Below are 18,449 nucleotides of genomic sequence, written 5' to 3'. Positions count from 1 at the left end.
GGTACCTCCCCCGAAGCGCCCATTGGCCGCGGTACCCCATTCCTGGCCAATGGGAGCTTTGGGGGCGGTACCCGCAGGCAAGAGCGGCGTGTGGCGCTCTCTGCCCCCCCCCCCCCCCCCCCCCCCCCCAGGGGCTGCAGGGACGCGGTGTGGCCGGTTCCCGGAGCGGCGCGGTGCCCGTGGCGGGGGCAGTTCCCTTGGCCGCGTCCGGCCCGCAGAGCACAGTTTGCCCACCCCCGTTCTAGGTGCCAGTGTAGCTGGAAACTCCTGTACGGAGGAAGGAATCTCTGGAATTGTGATGTTGAGGTATGGCTAGAACATGCATTATGAAAGGTGTAGTACTCGGCACATGAGAGCAGAATTGGTAGACTAGAGCAGAGGACTGGGGGCTCTGGTGGTAGGCCAGTACCAGATGCTTTAGAAGAAAGCTAGGCAGGGTGGGAGAAACCCCCATAATGAATATTATGGAGTAACCAATCCACGATGGAAGTGTTACTTCTAATCTCCATCATTCAGTGGTTGATTTATGTCCTGAAACGTGAGGCTTTATATCCCTTTAAAAACATTTCATCTACTGTAACTCTGGAAGCTGTCATCCATATAAAAAGAAAAGGAGGACTTGTGGCACCTTAGAGACTAACCAATTTATTTGAGCATAAGCTTTCGTGAGCTACAGCTCACTTCATCGGATGTATACTGTGGAAACTGCAGAAGACATTATATACACAGAGACCATGAAACAATACCTCCTCCCACCCCACTCTCCTGCTGGTAATAGCTTATCCAAAGCGACCAGTCTCCTTACAATGTGTATGATAATCAAGGTGGGCCATTTCCAGCATAAATCCAAGTTTAACCAGAACGTCTGGGGGGCGAGGGGGGTAGGAAAAAACAAGGGGAAACAGGCTACCTTGCATAATGACTTAGCCACTCCCAATCTCTATTTAAGCCTAAATTAATCGTATCCAATTTGCAAATGAATTCCAATTCAGCAGTTTCTCGCTGGAGTCTGGATTTAAAAAGTTTTTTTGTTGTAAGATAGCGACCTTCATGTCTGTAATTGCGTGACCAGAGAGATTGAAGTGTTCTCCGACTGGTTTATGAATGTTATAATTCTTGACATCTGATTTGTGTCCATTTATTCTTTTGCGTAGAGACTGTCCAGTTTGACCAACGTACATGGCAGAGGGGCATTGCTGGCACATGATGGCATATATCACACTGGTGGATGTGCAGGTGAACGAGCCTCTGATAGTGTGGCTGATGTTATTAGGCCCTGTGATGGTGTCCCCTGAATAGATATGTGGGCACAGTTGGCAACGTGTTTTGTTGCAAGGATAGGTTCCTAGGTTAGTGGTTTTGTTGTGTGGTATGTGGTTGCTGGTGAGTATTTGCTTCAGGTTGGGGGGCTGTCTGTAGGCAAGGACTGGCCTGTCTCCCAAGATTTGTGAGAGTATTGGGTCATCCTTCAGGATAGGTTGTAGATCCTTAATAATGCGTTGGAGGGGTTTTAGTTGGGGGCTGAAGGTGACGGCTAGTGGCGTTCTGTTATTTTCTTTGTTAGGCCTGTCCTGTAGTAGGTGACTTCTGGGAAGCAGAAGCAGCTGTCCTATCTCAGGGCCTCTCCTTCTGCCTCTCCACCCCCACGAACATGATACAGTTCTGTGGTGACTTTGAATCCTATTTTCGACGTCTCCAACTCAAGGAATATTTCCAAAATACCTCTGAACAACATACTAATCTACAGAGGCCTCCCTACCAACATTACAAAAAGAAGGATTCTAGGTGGATTCCTCCTGAAGGTCGAAACAACAGACTGGACTTCTACATAGAGTGCTTCCGCCGACGTGCACGGGCTGAAATTGTGGAAAAGCAGCATCACTTGCCTCATAACCTCAGCCGTGCAGAACACAATGCCATCCCCAGCCTCAGAAACAACTCTGACATCATAATCAAAAAGGCTGACAAAGGAGGTGCTGTTGTCGTCATGAATAGGTCGGAATATGAACAAGAGGTTGCTCGGCAGCTCTCCAACACCACTTTCTACAAGCCATTACCCTATGATCCCACTGAGAGTTGCCAAAAGCAACTACAGCATTTGCTCAAGAAACTTCCTGAAAAAGCACAAGATCAAATCCGCACCGACACACCCCTGGAACCCCGACCTGGGATATTCTATCTACTACCCAAGATCCATAAACCTGGAAATCCTGGGCACCCCATCATCTCAGGCATTGGTACCCTGACAGCAGGATTGTCTGGCTATGTAGACTCCCTCCTCAGGCCCTACGCTACCAGCAATCCCAGCTACCTTCGAGACGCCACTGACTTCCTGAGGAAACTACAATCCATCGGTGATCTTCCTGATAACACCATCCTGGCCACTATGGATGTAGAAGCCCTCTACACCAACATTCCACACAAAGATGGACTACAAGCCGTCAAGAACACTATCCCCGATTAATGTCACGGCTAACGTGGTGGCTGAACTTTGTGACTTTGTCCTTACCCATAACTATTTTACATTTGGGGACAATGTATACCTTCAGATCAGCGGCACTGCTATGGGTACCCGCATGGCCCCATAGTATGCCAACATTTTTATGGCTGATTTTAGAACAACGCTTCCTCAACTCTCGTCCCCTAACGCCCCTACTCTACTTGCGCTATACTGATGACATCTTCATCATCTGGACCCATGGAAAAGAAGCCCTTGAGGAATTCCACCATGATTACAACAATTTCCATCCCACCATCAACCTCAGCCTGGTCCAGTCCACACAAGAGATCCACTTCCTGGACACTACAGTGCTAATAAACAATGGTCACATAAACACCACCCTATACCGGAAACCTACTGACCGCTATTCCTACCTACATGCCTCCAGCTTTCACCTGACCACACCATACGATCCATCGTCTACAGCCAAGCTTTGCGATACAACCGCATTTGCTCCAACCCCTCAGACAGAGACAAACACCTACGAGCTCTCTATCAAGCTTTCTTACAACTACAATACCCACCTGCGGAAGTGAAGAAACAGATTGATAGAGCCAGAAGAGTTCCCAGAAGTCACCTACTACAGGACAGGCCTAACAAAGAAAATAACAGAACGCCACTAGCCGTCACCTTCAGCCCCCAACTAAAACCCCTCCAACGCATTATTAAGGATCTACAACCTATCCTGAAGGATGACCCAATACTCTCACAAATCTTGGGAGACAGGCCAGTCCTTGCCTACAGACAGCCCCCCAACCTGAAGCAAATACTCACCAACAACCGCATACCACACAACAGAACCACTAACCTAGGAACCTATCCTTACAACAAAACACGTTGCCAACTGTGCCCACATATCTATTCAGGGGACACCATCACAGGGCCTAATAACATCAGCCACACTATCAGAGGCTCGTTCACCTGCACATCCACCAGTGTGATATATGCCATCATGTGCCAGCAATGCCCCTCTGCCATGTACGTTGGTCAAACTGGACAGTCTCTACGCAAAAGAATAAATGGACACAAATCAGATGTCAAGAATTATAACATTCATAAACCAGTCGGAGAACACTTCAATCTCTCTGGTCACGCAATTACAGACATGAAGGTCGCTATCTTACAACAAAAAAACTTTTTAAATCCAGACTCCAGTGAGAAACTGCTGAATTGGAATTCATTTGCAAATTGGATACGATTAATTTAGGCTTAAATAGAGATTGGGAGTGGCTAAGTCATTATGCAAGGTAGCCTATTTCCCCTTGTTTTTTCCTACCCCCCTCCCCCCCCCAGACATTCTGGTTAAACTTGGATTTATGCTGGAAATGGCCCACCTTGATTATCATACACATTGTAAGGAGAGTGGTCGCTTTGGATAAGCTATTACCAGCAGGAGAGTGGGGTGGGAGGAGATATTGTTTCATGGTCTCTGTGTATATAATGTCTTCTGCAGTTTCTACAGTATGCATCTGATGAAGTGAGCTGTAGCTCACAAAAGCTTATGCTCAAATAAATTGGTTAGTATCTAAGGTGCCACAAGTACTCCTTTTTCTTTTTGCGAATACAGACTAACACGGCTGTTACTCTGAAACCTGTCACCCATATAAAGGCTGTCTTGTGGCAATGAGTGCCATAGGGTAACTTTGGAAAGAAAAAATATTATTTTTAACATTTTCAAATGATTGCCCTTCAATTTTACTGAATGTCCTCTTTTCCTTGTATGACAAGGGTGAATAAAAGTGGCCAATCTTCCTTCTCTAGGTCATCTATTATCTTGTGTGCTTGTATCCTATCACTTATTTCTCTTCTGTCCAAACTAATTAAACTAAAACTTTATAAAGGTATATAGTTATAAACAGTGCTGGGTTCCAAATAACTCAGGCGCGGGAGGAGGAGACCCATATTATTAGAGACAACTCTGTGCAGAAAATTCCGCACAATGGTGTGGTGACTGTCAAAAAAGTAAGTAAAATATTAGTTTGATATAAGGAATGGAATAAAAATGGTATCATTTCAGTATGAGTTTTGTAAATTAATGATCTGGAAAAAGGGGTAAACAGTGAGGTGGCAAAGTTTGCAGACGATACTAAATTACTCAAGATAGTTAAGACCAAAGCTGACTGGGAAGAGTTGCAAAGGGATCTCTCAAAACTGGGTTACTAGGGCAACACAATGGCAGATGAAATTTAGTGTTGATTAATGCACCTGGGAAAACAATCCTAACTATACATACAAAATGAAGAGGTCTAATTTAGCTGTTACCACTGAAGAACAAGATCTTGGAGTCATTATGAAAAGTTCTCTGAAAACATCTGCTTAATGTGCAGTGGCAGCCAAAAAAGTGAACAATATTAGAAACAGTTAGGGAAGGGATACACAAGAAGACATACCGTACCATCTCCATGCCAGTCATGATTTTATAGACCTCAATCATGTCCCCATGTCTTTCTTTTTCCAAGCTGAAAAGTGCCAGTTTTATTAATCTCTCCTCATATGGCAGCCACTGCATACCCCTAATAAGTTTTGTTGCCCTTTTTTTTGAACCTTTTCCAAGTCCAATATATCTTTTTTGAGATGGGGCAACCACATCTTCACGCAGTATTCAAGGTGTGGGCATACCATGGATTTATATAGAGGCAATGTATTTTCTGTCTTATTATCTATCCTTCTTAATGATTCCCAACATTCTGTTTTGCTTGTTTTTGACTGCCGCTGCACATTGAGTGGATGTTTTCCCGAGAACTATCCACAATGATGTCAAGATCTTTCATGAGTGGTAACAGCTAATTTAGACCCGATCATTTTATAGGTATAGTTGGGATTGTTTTCCAATGCACATTACTTTGCATTTATCAACATTGAATTTCATCTGCCATTTTGTTGCCCAGTCATCTGGCTTTGAGAGGTCCCTTTGTAACTCTTCGCAGTTGCTTTGGACTTAACTGTCTTGAGTAGTTTTGCATCATCTGCAAGTTTTGCCACCTCAGTGTTTCCCCCTTTTTTCCAGATCATTAATTTACATAACTCATACTGAAAATATGCCATTTTTATTCCATTCTTTATCAAACTAATATTTTATTTACTTTTTTGGTGGTCACAACACTATTGTGCAGAAAATTCTGCACAGAGTTCTCTAATAACATGGGTCTTATCGTCCTGTCCTCCCCCGGTTATTCGGAACCCAGCACTGTTTATAAATAGATTGGATTATCCCTGCCACCGTGGATTAGCTTGAGTTTGTCAACACTGAATCTTCTCTGCCATCATGTTGCCTATTTATTTACCTTGGTTAGATCCCTCTGAAGTTCCTCACAATCTTTCTCAGTCCGGACTAAACTAAATTTTATATTAAAGACAGGTTTTGCCATCTGGTTGTTCACTCTTTTCCCCCCAGTCATTAATATATGAAACATTATTAAAATAAACAAATCCTGGCCTGGTTAAGCCAAGTTAGACCAGCTGAGGATCTGACGCAGATTCCTATGAGTTACATTTTTTGCGTAATGGTACCTTGTCATCTCTGTCCCAGTTGTGACTGTACATGATACCAAAAGTGTTAGTTTTGTTGTGCAACACACAAACACAAGCTGTAAGAGATGGCTTTTTCAAATTACTACTTAAGTAATAGAAAACAATGACTCTTCCAAAGTAATCTGTGCTCAAACTAAAGGAGGGATGGGGAACTCCCTGCCTTCAGTAGAACTCATGTCTTACTCTAGATACTGCCAAAGCATCCTTGCCAGGAAGACCCTTCTTGCCTTAAAACAATGGAAATCTGAATAACAGATTTTTGAGGACTGATTTTACTTAGAGTAAACTCCTGTATTGACCTCAGTGGCATTACTCATGATTCTCCCTGATATGAGAGCAGAATCAGGAGCATTTCTTCTTGGTACCTTGAATTGGTTCCAGGTGTCTTACAGATAGAGAGAGACCTATTAGATAGAGCGAGCAGAAAAGGGATCCCTTTTACAACCAGCTCTGCAGTTAGAGCATCCAATGCCCATTAAACCCAATGGGAGTCTTTCCATTAGTTCCTTTCCCTGTCACTGTATGATTATTCGTTATATCATTTGCTAGTGCTTAAACCAATCATGTTCTAAATGATTTAAGAAACGTCTTGAATTGTGGGACAGTGAAGAAGAGACTTTTTCATGCAGTGGGCCAGAATCTGATCTCTCTTTCACTGGAGCACACATGCAGTAACTTTACAAATTGTAGTGGAGTTACTCTAGATGTACATCAGTGGTGAGGAAATCAGAATCTGGCCCACTGACTCTTGGTTTTCAAGTTTGGAAAGACAAGAGCTCCTTCCTTTAAATTTAAAAACACCAGCCCTATTTTGTTAGCATTTTGGCTCATTCTTCCCAACAAGCTTCTGTATAATAAATGAGAACACTTTCTAGAGCCTTATCAGAATACCAGCCAAGGAGTGTCTAGCCCACTATCTGCACCTTACGAAAGAAACAATGAGCAATTGAAAGCAGGCGGCAAGGCAAGTGCTGGTACACCCTCCCTAGAGAATGGCAGCGGCGGCTGGGAAGGAGGGAACGGAGGGGGGATAATCATCGCCCTGTTGGGAACATAATAGCCCCAGGGTAGGCCACTGCAAACAGGAAGGGTGTGGACAGGATCTGAGTGCAGCTGCTGCTCTGCTAACAGCATCTGTTCCCACAGTCTTTGATCTGTGGGCATATGGCATTCTGTGCCACGAGATAAACATGCTGCTGGAGGGGGGTTTGTTTGTGTTACACATAGCGGTACGCCCGGGCAGCCATACACTGCAAATCCAGGAGCAACTCGACCAAGTCATTTTTCAAAGGTTGTAGCAGGTCCTTGCAGTCTTTTCACAGATCCAGGAGGATTATGTCATCTAACTATTTCTAGCCAACCCCAGATTTCTCACAGCCTTGCATAATTGCAGTTCTCCCTATCAACCTACACTCATTTTCTCTTGCTTGCTGCTGTAGCTGAATCCCTTAAAGCAGGGCACCCAAATTAATATAATTAACTCTTGCACACACAATGATTCTAGCTGATACATTGGCATGGCTCTGGCACTTTGCACTCCTTTTGCTTGAGCCCCTAGGTTTGGAAATGAATTGGGAATTCCAAGTTCCAGGCTGCTGGAGACCAGAAACACTGCTTGAATGGGAATGCACTTGGATTTCAGCCCAGGGGCCCCAATCCATCTCCCTTTCAAGTCAATGGGAATCTTTCCAATAACTTCAATGAAAGTTGGATCAGCCTCACGGTAGATGGGAAGGGAAACTGATCCAGGGTAATGGCTCCTGCTGCTTTGCTTTAAAAGCCTCAAAAGGAGAATGTTTCTCACCCTCCAACTGTTGCAAAGTTGGATGTTACAGAGATTAGAAGCAGTGGAACGGTAAAGGTTGTGTTCCTGGTTTCTGAGATTAAATACAACATTGTAGTTGGGTTTGCTTGTGTTTGCGCACAACTTTTCATAATCACCGTGACTATATTTCACAATATTCGATGTACTTACCACAGGCCTTAGTCACAACCCATTGAAGCCAATGGAAAGACTCCTGTATTTTTGGCTCTTTGGATAATAAACCTAATATGAAGGAACAACATAGGCACAGTGAGGGCCAAATAATCATGTTTACTAATTAGATACAACAAATAGCTACATATACTACTTCTGTAGCAGGGTTATAAATACAGAGTACCACTTGATGCTTCACAAGCTATTAAAGGTATAGTATCCATTTCCTATACACCCCCCGCCTCCCCATTTAGCGAAATCTCTCTCTCTCTCCTTGCCCTCTCCCCCTTGAGTAGTTAGCAATCAATTTAATACTGGCCCAAATAGAAGTGGCAATTTGAAAGGAATGTTCCATGGCTGCAATATATGGACTGATGTCAATATTAATTGTACAGTGACTACATTCCTCTGATCTGGCATTAGGTGTGGTTTTTTTTTTGTTTTTGGTGGGTTTTTTTTTTTAAGAAATCACATTGGGTGGTATATTTTAACTCTTATGTAAGAACTGATGTTTATAATAAATGATCTCTATAAAAACACGGGCTAAAATAACAAGCTATTAAACAGTTATTTAGAGGTTAAAGCATCATAAGATCTTATTCAGTTTTAACAACTGCTCTGTTACACTTGTATAAATCTAGAGTAACTCAATTAATTCATTGCACTGAAATAGTTTTATCATTTTAAAAATTCTTTAAAAGTTTGAAAATCTGGTCCCTGCGTTATTGTAATGTCATTACTGCAGGACTGGAGTTATGGCTAAGGAATTTTGTACAATAAATCCCTATTTTTAGATGCATATAACTTTGGGGAAAAAGGGAAACTAACCTTTCAGCTGGGATTTTCAGCCCAAAAGTGGATTTTTCAGGAAAGCTTGATAGAATTATTTTTGGCCATTTTTTAGTGAAGATGAAGTGAGAGCCAATTTTTGGTTTTGCAGATTTAGTTGATCAGGTGTGAGATTTTGTAAACAAAATCAGTTACAATTTAAGCCAAACCATCAAAGTTTGCATTCAGATAAAAGTTTTTGAGTGTCTCCAGTTTCTGTCCTGGACAAACTGAAGCAATTTAAGGTTTGGTTTTGCAACATCAGTCAGGTTATGAGTCTGCAAAATTGAGCACAGTTTAGATCCAGATTCAATTTTAATCCCTACCCTAATCACAAGAGTTTTGTGAGTGTGAGAGAATATGTATGCATTATTGTAGTTGTGCTGGTTCCAGGATTCTAGAGACAAGATGGGAGAGGTAATATCTTTTATTGAACCATCTTCCATTGGTAAGAGAGACAAGCTTTCACAGAGCCCTTATGCAGCTGTCGTGTATGAATATGTAAGTCATAAGACAAACATGCAAATATTGTTCCATCTTTTCTGAGGGCCTGAATGATTTGGACTCCAGAACTGAGGCATGGTACTACATTACCTTAACTCTATGCAAATCCACAAGTTGTCAGAATGTGCAGGGAATGTGCATTTTTTTATTTGTGTTGCAGTAGCATCTGAGGTCAGGGTTCCATTGTGCTAGGCATTCTACAGAGATATAACAGAGACATCCCTGCTCCAAAGAGCTTACAATCTGTGTATAAGATGAGACAACAGTCAGTCAGGAGGAGCACAAGGAAACAAAGAAATAATTCAAGTGGGATTATGAACAGCGTAGGCATACCACATCAGCTGCTTTTTTCACACTTTAAACATTTTACAAGGCTTTCTTTGCACTCAAACAGTGTTTGTTGTCACAGTTGGGGACGTGGTCCTGCAAACCATTGCATGATTGACCACACTCATGTCCCACTAAAATCAGTGGGGACTACTTGTACAAGGAAGAGCTGGCTTCATCTTTGAAACTGCATATAAATAGTCACTATAGCGAGTGTGTGCTTTTAGCTTTAAAATAATGTTAAAGAAATGTTGTAAATGGGAGGAAAAAGGTTAATACACTGCACTGGAACTCAGGAGATCTAGATTCAGATCCTGGCTCAGCCACAGACTTTCTGCGTGACCTTGGGTAAGTCACTAAATGTCAGTGCCCCATTTGTAAATTGGGGAGAATAATAATTCCTTTCTCCCAGTCTTTCTGTTTAGACTGTGAACTCTTTGAGGATAGACTGCCTCCTAGTTTTTTGCATGTACAGTGCCTGGCAGAATGGGGCCTTTATCTCAGTAGGGACCTCAAGGTGCTTCTCTGAAATGTTTCCAGTTCCATGTGCAAGGTCAGGAGGACAGGCAGAACTGCAGGGTCTCAATGTGTTGATGAGACAAAGTGTGTAGGGGAGGAAGTTCTTAGGCTTAGTAGTAACTGGGGAACCTTTTGGGAAAGGAGGAGCCTGTACAGGAAGGATGGGCTCCACCTAAACCAAAAAGGAAGCAGACTGCTGACATGTAAAATTAAACCAGTCATAGAGGAGTTTTTAAACTAAGGGCTGGGGGAAAGCTGAAAGGTGCAGAGAAGCAGAGTTTGGGCAGACATATCCTATAGGGATGAATTTATTGAGGGGGGAACTCTATATGCTAGTAAAGAGGACAGGAAAGAAGTTGGTAAAGTACAGGTAGGCACTTGTGAGGAAAGGTAAAACATAAGAGTTCCATTTTTAAAAGAACACGTGAATATTGACAAAAATGTACAAAAGCTTATACACAATACTTGCAGTCTAAACACTAAGGCAGGTGAACTAGAGTGCCTGGCATTAAAATGATTATATTGATAGGCATCATTGAATGAGGATATCATGAATGGGATGCAGTAACACTGGGGTACAAAATATATAGGCATGACAGAGTAGGTTGTGCTGTGGAGGAGTGGCACTATGTGAAAGAAAGTAGAGGCTCAAACTAAATATATACTCCACATTTTAAAATAAAAAAGGCACCATGGCTAAGCAGCAGAATAAAAGAAGTAGCTAGAGTCAAAAAAGCATCCTTTAACAACTGAAGTCAAATCATAATGAGGAAAATAGGAGCATAAACTCTGGCAAGTCAAATGTAAACATATAATAAGGCAGGCCAAAATAAATTTGAGGAGCAAGTGGCTAAGGGCACAAAAACTAACAGCAACACTTTTTAACGGACATCAGAAGCAGAAAGACTGCAAAATAGTGGGGCTGCTGGATGACCAAGGTATTGCAGGAGCCCTCAAGACAGACAAGGCTGTTGTGGAGAAGCGACATGAATTCTTTGCATTAATCTTTACTGCAGGGAATGTGAGGGGGAATCCCTTGAGCCATTCTTTTTATGTGACAGATCTGGGGAACTGTCCCAGACAGAGGTTTCAATAGAAGAGATTTTGGAATAAACTGATAAATTAAACAGTTATTGAGTCACCAGAACCAGACAGTATTCACACAAGAGTTCTGAAGGAATTCAAATATGAAATTGCAGAACTAACAGCTGTTGTATGTAAACTATTGCTTAAATGGGCCTCTGTATCAGATGACTGGAGGGTATTTACTGTAATGCCTATTTTTTAAAAAGGCTCCAGAGGAGATCCTGGCAATTATAGGCCAGTAAGATTAACTTCAGTCCCAGGCAAATTGGTTAAAACTGGAGTAAAGAACAAAATTATCAGACACAGATGAACACGACATACTCGGGAAAAGTCAACATGGCTTTTGTAAAGGGCCGCCTATTAGAAATCTATCAGCAATGTATTAGAATTCTTTGAGAGAGTCAACAAGCATGTGGACAAGGGTGTTCCAGTTGATGTAGTACACTTGGGTTTTCAGAAAGCATTTGACAAGGTTCCTCACATAGGCTCTTAAGCAAAGTAATCAGTCATGGGATAAGAGGAAAGTGTCTCCTATCTATCTTTTAGCCCAGTAACTGATCTCAGGGCAAAAGGGTGAGAATAAATTATTAGCTTTCACAATGGAGAAAGCTTAATAGTATCTGTACTGGGACGTGCTGTTCAACATATTCATAAATGATCTGGAAAAAAGGGGTCAAAAGTGAACGTGGCAAAATTTGAAGATGATACAAAATTACTCAAGATAGTTGAGTCAAAATCTGACTGTGAAGAGTTAAAAAGGGATCTCACAAAGCTGGGTGAAATTCATTGTAGATAAGTGGAAAGTAATGCACATTGGAAAAAATAATCCCAACTATACGTACAAAATGATGGTGTCTAAATTGTCTGTTAGCACACAAGAAAGATCTTAGATTTCAGAGTAGCAGCCGTGTTAGTCGGTATCCGCAAAAAGAAAAGGAGGACTTGTGGCACCTTCGAGACTAACCCATTTATTTGAGTAGAAGCTTTCGTGAGCTGTAGCTTAGTCTCTAAGGTGCCACAAGTCCTCCTTTTCTTATTAAGACCTTGGAGTTGCTATGGAGAGTTCCCTGAAAATACCTGCTCTGTGTGCAGTGGCAGTCAACAAAACTAACAATGTTAGGAACCGTTATGAAAGTGATAGATAATAAAACAGAAAATATCATCATGTCATTTTATAAATCCATGGCATAACCACACCTTGAATACTGCATCCAGTCCTGGTTGCCTCATCTCTAAAAAGATTTTTTTTTTTTTTTTTAGAAATGGAAAAGGTACAGAGAAGGACAACAAAAATGATTAGGGGTTATAGAACAGCTTCCGTATGAGGAGAGATTAAAAAGACTGGGACTGGTCATTTTAGAAGAGAGACAACTAAGGAGGGTGTTCTATAAAATCATGACTGGTGTGGAGAAAGTGAAGATGGAAGTTTTTATTTACCGTCCTCCCCCATAACACAAGAACTAGGGAATTTCACCCAATGAAATTAATAGGCAGCATGTTTAAAACAAACAAAAGCAACTATTCTTCACATAATTCTTCACATAGTGCACAGTCAACTTGTGGAACTCATTGCCATGGGAGGTTATGAAGGCCAAAAATATAACTGGGTTCAAAAAAGAATTAGATAAATTCCTGGAGAATAGGTCCTTCAATGGCTATGAGCCAAGATTGTCAGGGATGCAATCCCATGCTCTGGGTGTGCCTAAAACCTCTGACTACACAACCTTGGTAGATCACTCAGTTACCCTGGTCTGTTCACTCTGTCTGAAGCATCTAGCACCGGTCACTGTCAGAAGACAGAATACTGGGCTAGATGGACCATTGGTCTGACCCAGTATGGCTGTTCTTATGTACCATAATACAAATAATAGTTATAGAATATAACTGATATTCTATGAATGAACAAAGCACTGTATATGTACATCACATCATTTTCTTTATCCGTGTAACTATCCAGTAAGTGCAGATATTAATTAATACGCTGTATAGTGGATGTTTGTATGCAGCAGATCTAGAATTATTATGGGTTTGCGCACTCATTTTATAATCTCTGATTTATACACAAAAAATTAAGGAAACCTTAATTATGGCATTTAACTTTTGAGTGCTTTACTTTGCAACTTTAATAATAATCTTTTATCCCAGTTTTTGGGTGTGTAATATAGTGTATAGGCCAGTCAGGCTGACATGATTCTTTCATGACTGGGCAAGACTGGATTAGATTGGAAGGTGAGTGGGTCCAGATAGGCCCTGTGGATTCTGGAATCTATTTTTATTTTTTCCTTCTAATTCATAGTTTGGAGCTGTGGAGCACATTTAAAGTAGAGGGCATAGATTTGCCCCCTGTTCTTCCTGCTTGATCCTCCTTTTCCTTTCTGAGGTGCCCCTCTCCCAACAGCCTGAAACCCCTGGCTCATGAAATCCTACACTCCAAATTTGAGTGAGTGGCATTGCGACCTGGCACATGGGGTCACAGAACTACTTGTGACCCCATACACCAGGTCACAACACTATTCACTTAAATTTGGCCTGCCTGCTGCTCCACTACATTTCAGTATGTGGCAGCTGGGCCAAATTTTACTGACAGGTGTTGCGACCTGGTACATGGGGTTGCAGTGCTACTCAAGTTTGGCCTGGCCCAATGGTTGTGCCATGGCCCAGGGAGTTGCTCCCAGCTGTGCTGCCTGCTCTGCTTTACTTCTGATTTTTAACTTTTCTTGTTTTTCCTTTAATATTAGAGATTAGGCCCAAACCGAAGCCCTGGATCCAAAACCACCTATCGTGTTGGCTGTTTGCAAAATCTGGAAGCAGATCTGAATTTCAATGTGAGCCCAGCTTGGTTTAATATGGGACAAATCCTGAAGTCCATGCACAGGGCTGAATAATTTCACCCACCTCCATTGCTCCAATGTTTGCATGGTGGAAGGAACCCTCCTCATCTCTGCCTGGAAGGGGGATGGGATTAAATGGTATCTGTGATACCTTCTCCCTGACCCTGCTGATGTCTTTCTATTCATTCAGGATCCACATGGTGGCTGGGAGAGCAGTGAGTGAGTGGATGGGCAGCTGTTCCAGCAGAAGTGCCAGTGGAATATGCACTTTGTCCCCATCTGACACTGTAGATGTTACTTGAAAAAGGTAATTTCGCCCAGTTCTGAAGTCTAAATCTTCCCTGGCCTCCCAAAAGATGGGACAGTATTTTTGTCAGAGAGATTTGCACTATTTTATTATTTGTTAGAAATTAAACATGAATGCTTGCACACATTTTACTCAATTCACCCAGATACTCAATTCTTTAAAACATGTACTTTAATATTTCCAAGGGCATGCTACTTATTTGACTTCTCTTGACTTTAAGTGTTTGTGGAAACCTCATTTAATACAGGAAATAGATCTAATTGCCAATAAATGTAATTTTAATAACTAAAATACTGGGAGCCATTCCTGGTTGGCACAAAACTCCACAGTAAATCCTCATGATGGGATATCTTATTTTCTTATCTAGAGTTAAAAGTCAGGATAAATCTAAGTGATTAAGAAAATCTTCAAGAAAGATACTGCATGTCCTTTTTAAAATTAAACTCTGGCTAAAAGTTCGCTCACTTCTACCAGACATTACAAATGTAAATTCTGAAAGCTAAAAAAAAAAAACAAAAAAACCCACCATAGAATTTTTTTACTTGATAAGAGGATTCACATCATCTGTCAGAGAAGAAAATAAAGCAACCAAAGATCATCAATCTGGAGGAGCAGGCTAGTAAACTAATAACAGTCAGTTAAAAATTGTATTCAAGTACTGGAAAAATTGGTGATGGTGGTTTTTGTTTTGCATTTTTAGTTTTCCAGTTTGATGGTTCATACAAAAATATCTTTGTTTAAATTAGGACTTGATCTGGCTCCCTCTGAAGTCAATGGAAAGGCTCCCATTGACTCCAGTCGGAAATGGATCAGGTCATTAAACATTAAAAAGGCTAATAGAAATGTTTTGGAAAGGAATCACACCTTTTGCAAATGAGCTGTTTTAATGAAATTGTTTCTCACTCATCCCCAATGCTTTCAAAAGTGTGTGACTAGTATTCTCCCTTCCCAGACAGTTAGACACACTGTGTGTTTTAAAAACAAAACAAAAAAAGCCCACTAACCATGGGAATTATAAAGGCGAAAAAGGACACGTTCATAAACAGGGATAAACATCTTTCTCTAAGCAAAGCTGTCAGATCCATTTAAGCAGAGACCTTCTTGCTTGTTCCCTCTGGGGCCACTATTTCCTGTCTGGGAACCGACATGGCATTGCCCATCTGTTCCCAAGTGACCATCACTGAGAGCTTTAGATAAGGGAAAGAGTTGCACTCAACAGACTTACAATCCCTGGCTCCAAGACAAAAATGGGAAGGCTATATTTTTGTTAGCACTCTGTCGAGAAAAAACACAGGGCAAATATCAATTGTGCACAGCTTTATATTGTCTGATGCCTAATATCTGTATTTATGCAACTGTGATGATTTTAAGAGGTCTAGCTAAAGTATCAGAGCTGTGGGTGTGGCTGCAATAGCAAGTGTTTAGCTAGTTAGCCAGCTTTCTAAGAGTCTAGATGAAGCAATGATTTTTTTTTTTTTAAAGTGTCTAAATTAGGTTGTAAGCTCCTGGAAACAAAGATCATGTCTTATCTGAGCGTACACTGCAGAGCACATTGACTGTGCTCAGTAAATAATATCACATGAAGTTCAAGATGCTCAACTCATAGCTGTATAAAAAAGTTAGTGTAAAGTTCTACAATGTAATAATAAAATTGTTATCCCTGATTCCCAAGAACCTACCATATAGCGTACCCCAGATGGAGATATGAATTTTATTTAGCTTTTGTGAAGCAGTGGAATGGATGGTGAATGACTCACTAGGAGTCCCTTCTAATCTCCAGATTATCCTATATATAAGGAGACGGAGACTTGAGTGAATTTATTGCATCTTTCAGACTTTAAATAATTCCCATGGTTAATATCTCATAACATATGGAGGAATTGCTTTGATCAAATATAATTATTTATTAGTTGTATTGTGGTAATGCCCAACTATGGCCTCCCTGAAAGCGTGGACAAATTGTGGTGTTTTGAAATGTACGAAGATGCGACTAGTAAAAAAATCCTAACTTTTTCCTTAGCAATTTATGGATGTGAATCATGGGAAGTTTAATGCTTTTGACAAGAAGAAAACTGAAGCTTTTGAAATGCGGTGCTGGCAAAGATTCTTGTGTATCTCCTGGATAGAAAAAAGATGAATGCCTATGTTAGAAGTATTATTGGAGAGAATCAAATCCTGATGTTCAAAATCAACAGATGCAAATTTATGTACTTTGGTCACATTAGGTGTAGAAATGGAAAAAATCCTTGAGAAAATTATTACAGAAGCAATGGTGGTGGGTCATTACAGTAGCAGATGACCAGCGAGGAGATAGATGGATGGTGTACAGCAGATCATTGGAAGGTCAGCTGCTGAGCACTCAAAATTAGCAACGGATCATGAAGGCTTCTGAAAATTTTGCTTTGATGTCACCAATATTCAGACATGAATAAATATTTACTTAGTGTCTGCAGCCCGTCATCATGTATTTGAGCCCCATTATATTAGGCATAGTAAACACACATACTGAAAGACAGTTCATGCCCCAAATTATTGTATTTTCTGTTTTTTAGAATATACAGGTTCTTGAGAATGGAGGTGGTGGATCGAGAAGTGGAGTGAAATTTATACTTGGGAACAGCATTATGGGGTAGGCCTTCAACTGATGTAACCTGGCTAAACTCCATTGACTTCAATAGAGCTATCCCAATTTACACCAGCTGAATCTCTAATCCTGGATCTGTAACTACCCTGGCTCAGCAGGAAATGACATACTGTTGTATGGGAGAATTTTAATTTAAAAGCTTTTAAATATACTTCAGAACTCTGAAGGAGAGGCAGACATGATGCTTTCAGTCTCCTGGGAGAAGATACCTTGCTGTCTTTGCCCTCTTCACCGGTTGGGAAGGAAACCAAATAAGGGCACAGTCCAGCTCCCAGTGAGGTCAGTGGAAAGTTTCCTTATGATACGCTTGTTTTTGTTCTTTCTGGGATCTGGTAAACTTCAGTAACAGAATATATTTTATTCTGTATAGGTTCTTAAACTACCCGCATCATAATGAGGTCGAGTGCCTTCCAGCAGCGCATAAAGCAATGTGACTAACATCTCTCATGTGTGGTTCGTTCTCTCTCTTTCTCGTCCCCTCTTTTAGGGGGAGAATTGTGTGTGTTTGGTTTGATAGAGGCTTTTGGTTTTAAATGAACACACTGCTATTTGTTCATGTTGGAGAAGGCAAGGTCAAAGAAGTGTACCTTGTATGTGGAATGGAAGCTGGTGAAGTGTGTGAGGGTCCTTAGTTCCAGTAAGAATTTGTTCCACAGTCTCAGACTGGCCCCCCAAGAAAGCTCTGTCACCTACATGGGTGAACTTTACCCTTCTGGTAGAAAGTGTCATTGTGCTTGAGGAAGAGAGCTGTTGACCAGAGTCTTCATCCTCAAGCTTTAGGTGATCTATTAGATACGATGGCTCAGTACTGTGAGGTTGTTCATGGAAGGGGGAATGTGTGATACTTTAACAACTATAGGCCCAGATCCCACTTGGGGTCCCGCTCCTCAGCTAGTGTGAAATCAGCATAGCTTTGCTGAAGTCAATGGAGCTGCACCAGTTTACTGTATGATTATAAATAAACTAAGAATTAAAATACCGTAATACTCCTCGCTTAATGTTGTAGTTGTGTTCCTGAAAAATGTGACTTTAAGCAAAACGATGTTAAGCGAATACAATTTCCCCATAAGAATTAATGTAAATGGGGGGGTTAGTTTCATGGAAGTTTTTTTCACCAGACAAACTATATTATATATGTAGATACTATATTATATATATCTACACACACAGTATAAGTTTTTTTTTAAACAAACAATTTAATACTGTACACAGCAATGATGATTGTGATGCTTGGTTGAGGTGGTGAAGTTAGAGGGTGGGATATTTCTCAGGGAATGCCTTCCTGCTAAATGATGAACTAGCATTTGGCTGAGCCCTCAAGGGTTAACACATCGTTATTAATGTAGCCTCACACTCCACAAGGCAGCATGAATGGAGGGAGGGGAGACAGCATG

At 41.2% G+C, this 18,449-nt stretch overlaps 1 long non-coding RNA gene across 2 annotated transcripts; it reads left to right on the top strand.

Annotated features, from left to right (window-relative positions):
• The first annotated feature begins 136 nt into the window (after window positions 1-136).
• On the top strand, window positions 137-17,352 carry LOC140908236 (uncharacterized). Of its 2 annotated transcripts, XR_012157813.1 has the most exons (4): window positions 137-306; window positions 14,012-14,098; window positions 14,295-14,411; window positions 17,213-17,352. It is a non-coding gene; the product is annotated as an uncharacterized lncRNA (long non-coding RNA). The 2 variants fall into 2 exon arrangements; XR_012157812.1 differs by lacking the exon at window positions 17,213-17,352 and having other exon boundaries at window positions 14,295-14,548.
• Window positions 17,353-18,449: the final 1,097 nt, after the last annotated feature.

Source organism: Lepidochelys kempii, chromosome 3 (assembly GCF_965140265.1).
Source record: "Lepidochelys kempii isolate rLepKem1 chromosome 3, rLepKem1.hap2, whole genome shotgun sequence".
Classification (NCBI taxonomy): domain Eukaryota; kingdom Metazoa; phylum Chordata; order Testudines; family Cheloniidae; genus Lepidochelys; species Lepidochelys kempii.
This window is presented reverse-complemented; position numbering and strand designations above follow the sequence as displayed.